Here is a 6,127-nt window from a genome sequence, read left to right as displayed (position 1 = left end):
TGCATATAACACAATAACACTGCTGTACTCTGTATGCATTCAATGAATGTGAATTCACTTTATTGAAACACATTTTCACTAACAGAGAATACAAAAAACATACCTGCAAAATGCAGTGGCGCAGTCACGTTTGATTACAAACAATGCAGTGTTTCCTGCATCATTGCACTATCCACGCTGCATATGTCCCTAATCACGCGAGATGTGATCAAATTCAAATCCAAAAACAGCTTTTATTGGTGTACACTTCATTGCACTTGATCAAGTATTGTATTACATGTAGTCAGTTTGCCCTGAAGTGATTCTTATAAGTGGATTGCTTGATTCTTACAAGCGGATTATTTTACATTGGTTGGTATAGGAATGATTTGGTCCTAGTGGTTTTGATCACTATATGCAGTAGATTCTTATATCAGTGATTCTTCTTAATGGACTGCACTGTATTATGATGACTGAATTAAAATGCAGATTCAAAGGAAAAGGTGATAGTTACTGTACACTGGTAACATTTTGAGATCCCTTCACTGCCTTATGAATCCATCATACTTGAGAGGGATGCCTACAGAAGCTAAAGAATCCATTCAGATTATTTGCCAGTTCCATGACTTTGAAGAAGAGCAGGACAGGCTTTTAACAGAGCTGTAAGTGTTTCATTCTGCATATTCCTGTCCCAAGAATTTTAGAATAAAAAAAATGTTTATAAGACCCATTAAATAGGAAGAAAAGAGGATATGTTTGCTTCTGACTTTTTACTCTATATGTACCAGAGGCAAACCACAGTTACCATAGTCTCCCCTCCCACCCACCTCCTGCCAAAAAAAGTTTGCTTTGCAATGCTTGAAAAATGCCTTTTTTTTCTCAATGAGCCCCTGCCCTTTTAAAGTCCTCTGCACATTACTGATATTAGAGTTTGTGTACATGTCAGCAATATAATTAATCAATCTTGTAAAATATAAAATGTGTATTAAACTTACACAAACCTTCACTTTTACAGTTTCAAGTGAATCAGGTTGGGAGAAACATACCCTGAATTTCTTCCAATTGATTAATCTTATCACAGAATGAACATGCTGGCACATGACTATTTTTATTTTATTTATTATTTTTTGCTTTTCAATTCCAGAGCTTGGTTCAATGCATTTTTTTTTTTAAATAACCCTGCATACATAGTCTGTTACACATCGTTTATTTGAATAGATCTAGTGACAGACACATATGCTTTAGTTTTTATTTGAACTGATATTAGCTTAGCTGGAATTTCATGCATTTGCTAGATTCAAAGAAGGAATGAGTATTATTCAGTTTGAACTTGTTTGGTGTCGCAAGATATTTAAAGGTGCCCAAACCACTTCCTGTACAGTACTAGTGCAGCACATGTAGCATGCTTCCTGTTTGCCAGTCAGTCATCCGGAAACTGTACCAGTCTGTATTGCTGAAAGACTTGCAGGCCCCTCTTCCTTTTTGCATACAAATTAGGTTAACTATATCAGTGACTGTTCTGAATGTATAGTTTCAAGTAGTTTCAAAGTAAATGGCACATCCAGTTAAGAGACACTTACTAGCCATATTAATGCTCTGCTTAGGGGAAACCCCTTACTCTCATATTTTAAGTCAGAGATAGCTAGCTTATCAAATAGTTTCAGAATCTGCTTTAAGAAAAATAGTTTCATAAGAAAGGCAACTATTGCACGCCTTCTTTTAGACAACCCAAGCTACACCCAGGTAAAATGTTTCCTCTTGTACTGTTATAGAAGATATATAGTTATCAAATAGAAATATCTGTGTTTTGGACACAGTGTGATTGTAGAATACTGAAAGTTTTTGCAGAACATGATTTATGTCTAAAGAATCTGTATCCAAAGAAAATATATTTAAATCTATAGAAAAACAAAGCAAAAATCCATTGGATTTGTATACCGACTTTCTTGCACTAAAACAGGGCAAGAATCCTAGCGATTTGATTCAAGCTTAAGAAATCTTATATAGTTCCCTCTCCTTTATTATTAGGTCATTGCATTTTAGCCTTTCCTACAGCTCTGGGTATTTAAAAAATGTAAATTATTATTCTGATTTTATTTTTCAATTCTGATATTTCTTTGTAGAACAAATATTGAGCTTGGATGGTGAGCTCTGATTGCTCAGCCCTTAGCAATGTCACCACCGATGTTAACTAGTATGTTAATGATTATATTACCTTTGTCACATTGCAGTACATATTGTTTACTTGTCATATCATGTCTGGTGAGCCTTATTGCTTAGTAACCAACATTGAAATGTACAGTATTGTGAACAGGATGTGCAAACGATGTAATAAATACAATGTCCAGACCAGGGTTTTGCTCCCAAAAACTGTCAGTGTTTATTTAATTTAAATAACAAAAAGAATAAAACTATTAAAAAGTAAATGGTATACCAGCAATGGTATAGGGGAAGCACAACACAGCGGGTTGCAGTCCCAAACAAAATAAACAAAATAAATCGAAACACTCCAGTAACCACAAGTCCTCCGTGCACAGAACTGTGCTGTTGGTGCGAGTGTCCGTGAAGGGCTGGTGGTGCTCCATTGCACTGTGCTGTGCAGTGAGACATTGAATCGGGCATGTGCTGGCTGCTTGGGTGAAGCTCAGGTCTCCGTTTTACTCTGCAAAGACAAAAACAAACAAACGCAGGCTCCAGCTGCTTAGTCATCCACTAAGCGCAAAGCGCCGTACTTGCGTAGCTGCATCCCTTTTGTACTACCCAACTCCTCTCTGCAATCAGCTTTATTAATATATATTTGTAATAGTTATGGGTGGAAGCTATGGCTGTCTGAAGAATATAGTTTAGTATTTAGAGGCTTAGCCTCAAGGGAATGATGGCCTGCGGGCCAGGAGTGCTTGTTTTGAACTGTTAGTGGCCTGTTGGCAAGGGAAGGTTTGAGCTGTTAGTGTCCTGCGGGCCACGGCAAAGGAAAGGGTCCAGACTTTATACCGCAAAAACCTTGTACTGCAGAGGTTGGCCCCATGGGCCCCCGGGACCCCCTGGAAAACAGAAAAATCCTCTGACTCTGCGGAGAATCCTGGAGGCACTGCCTCATGGGCTGTGCCATGCCCCCAGAGGACGGAAAGGTTCATAACCTGGAAAGAAGGAAAGAAATAGAATCCCTGTCTCCAGGAGCCACCCTCAAAGAGGTGAGGTGAGTACTCCAAGGTCGGCACTAGAGTGCGCCTGCAGGGGCATCTGAAAAATAGTTTGTTAATATTGGGACTTTAAGGATTGTAGATGACTACAGCTCTTACTGCTACAGTGAAAGAGAAGTGATAGAGTCTCTGGGTGAGACAAGAAAACAGTGCAAGAGCCGCAAAAGAACTGTGTGGCCGCTGGTCCCCTCTGACTCACTGCGGCAAGGACCCTCCTTTGAATGAAGGCATGAGTAGCTGCGGCTGACTCGAGGCCAGGGAAGTGATACTCACTAACCCCTCAAAAGGATGGACCACCAGCTCCCCGCAAGCACCGCACACGTGAAGACAAACAAAAGACTGTGTGGTGGTCCTGGTGGAAAGGGTGCCCCCATTCCGGGCATACTAGTAATTGATTGATGAGCTGTTGATGTCTGCAGGAAGAGAGTGAATATATTATTGGACTGCTGCTGATGACCAGTGACCTATACTTTTATAAGGCTTTTGCTGCTGATGAGGCCAAGCCAATCCTAGAACTGGGGAGAGAGTTGCAAACCAGTGTCTTGTAATGACATTACAGGAACAACAGGGGATCTAGGGGGGCTGAAGGGTTTTTGACCGCTAGAAACCTGGACAAGGAAGTGTAAAGTGGGAGTTTATCTTGCATAATTGAATAAATTGTCCTTGATGAAGCTGGTCAGTCTTGGATGAGAGAAGGAACAGAATGAAATGATTATCAGGAATTATTAAAAGCTCACAAGAACGAAAACCAATGACTGGGAAACTGGATAGTGATGGTGTTGTAAATTCTGCACTTTTTAGAAATCCGAAGAAAGCTGACAGGTACATAACTTCCATCACCAGGTCATCAAATGGGTTGAAACATCCTGAGCACAAAATTGAAATTAACTGGGAAAAGACTGAAATACTTGAGGAGGATGGAGGGGTGGATACAGAAAAAAAAACTGCAGAGTATTGCATGGCATTAAAAATAGTCAGAAAGCACAAGTACCTGCCAATGAAAACGTACCTGTAGGTAACTATTCTGCTCATGACAATTGTGAGTTTAAAAATGTAATACACTTTTTTCTGCTCTGATAAACCTTTATTAGCCCAGTGAGGTAAAATATCAGTTAAGCAACCACATATCATTGATCTTTTTAGTTTCAATAGTTTCCTCCTGAAAAGTTAATATTGGAGTTCAAACCTGTTTCCCATATTGTAAGCCAGTTTATAGCATTGTATTATTTAACGTTGTATGTGGAAACAGATGCATAGAGCAACGTGAATCGAAAAATATTAATAGTGGGAAAATAAAGCAAGGAGACAAGGTGTGGTGTTAAATAACAGTATCCCACGTATTATGGGACTTGATATGTTATTAGTTGTTATATGAATAAATTAAGGGGGGAAAAAGCACTTTTGTATAAATACTGTAGGCATATACATGATTTGTGTTTATTACATGATGCTCAACTATGTAGGCTGCTACTGTGGTGACATCAAGTAAGTCTACAAAATCGGTTTAGGTTGTAACTGTCTATTTTGTGCTTTTCATTTGTCAGTGGGGTCAGTTTAACATATGTCCCATTTGTTTTGTATCTAAATTGCAGTTTAATGGACAGATTAAACTTCTTTGGGTCACATGTAAATAATTAACATGCTAATACATTTTGTGGAACCCAAAGATGTACATTTATTCATATTTCAATATTCTTGTTAATCATGCAAGTGTTCTTGTTTCTTGTACAGCATATCAGACAATACTACAAATTAAAAACTCTATAAATTAAACTAAGTTCCTTATGTAAACCAACAAAATATTAACCAAATACAAGTCGGCAATGTACGTGAGGTTGTGTTTGAATTTGCTTGTTAACACACATGCCACTGTTTGTCTTTGCAAATACCACTTCCTGTGGAAATGCTTAAAAGCTAGAACAAGGGTGGTCAAAACTAAACTAAAAGCCATCTTTGCAATGATCTATTTCAAATCGGGATTGCTTGTTTTGGTTGCTTCAGTGAGCTACATCAATGATGTAGAAAACATTGGTACCATGTTATAAACATAGGCATTGTTTGTTTTTCCTCTTTCAGTTGATAATAATGTGACTTCAATAGCCTGCTCAAAGGTGTTACCTATCCTTTAGAGCACTATTAGCACTTTGTCTGACATGACCTAAGCAAGAGGTAATATAAAACATATAGAGAGCCACTTCCTAAGTTACCTTTAAAAGCATTATGCCTTTTTAACCTTAAACCACACAAACACTTAACTTTCATTATTCATATGAATGTTTTTCTGTAAAATATATAGAGCTTAAACTTGTCTTTGACTTCTGTTATCATACTGTCTGCTTTAAGTAAGTTAAGTGGAGCCAGACTATTTATTCAGGTTTATTCCACAGACTAGAAGGTAGATTCTAATACAATACAAAGAAAGGGGAACTTTTACAGCTATATTCAGTTAAATTGGGGCAAGTTATTGACAGTTATTCAGAACAGAGACCATTAATAACCAAATAAATGACTCTCAGCCAATAAACTATAATTTTTATATAAAGTGCAATTACTCAATCAAATATTCTATTAGCAGCAATAAGGTAATTAAAGATAGAATTCAGGAGCGGGTGTGGCAAAGTGGCTTTGCGTGCACAGGTGTAGTTGGTGCAGTGCTCAGGAATAACGCATATAAGACAGTGAAAGTTCAATAAAACAGCTCTTATTTGGCTTGGTTGCATGTCAACAACACTTAAATAATAAGCATGGGCTCTACACAGCCATGTTTATTGCTCCGTGCAAAACAAGAAATAATACGACACTTTATAACAACACCAAACACAGACACGGTCACTTCTCCAGACAATGAGTGCTTGAGCGCAGGTGGGGTGATGCTTTGAGTTAACTACTCAAAATAGTTTAGGCCGAAACAAAAGTTAAAAAAAAAATGTATACTACAGTGTAACCGA

The 6,127-nt window shown here is 37.9% G+C and overlaps 1 long non-coding RNA gene across 1 annotated transcript in view; it reads right to left on the bottom strand.

Moving 5' to 3' along the window:
- Positions 1–2,413: 2,413 nt before the first annotated feature.
- Positions 2,414–6,127, bottom strand: part of LOC121318550 — a 68,184-nt gene continuing 64,470 nt past the window's right edge. The window contains exon 3 of the long non-coding RNA XR_005950620.1: positions 2,414–2,641. This is a non-coding gene — a long non-coding RNA (uncharacterized LOC121318550). The remainder of the gene's footprint in view (positions 2,642–6,127) is intronic.

This window comes from Polyodon spathula, chromosome 1, assembly GCF_017654505.1.
Source record: "Polyodon spathula isolate WHYD16114869_AA chromosome 1, ASM1765450v1, whole genome shotgun sequence".
Taxonomy (NCBI): domain Eukaryota; kingdom Metazoa; phylum Chordata; class Actinopteri; order Acipenseriformes; family Polyodontidae; genus Polyodon; species Polyodon spathula.
This window is presented reverse-complemented; position numbering and strand designations above follow the sequence as displayed.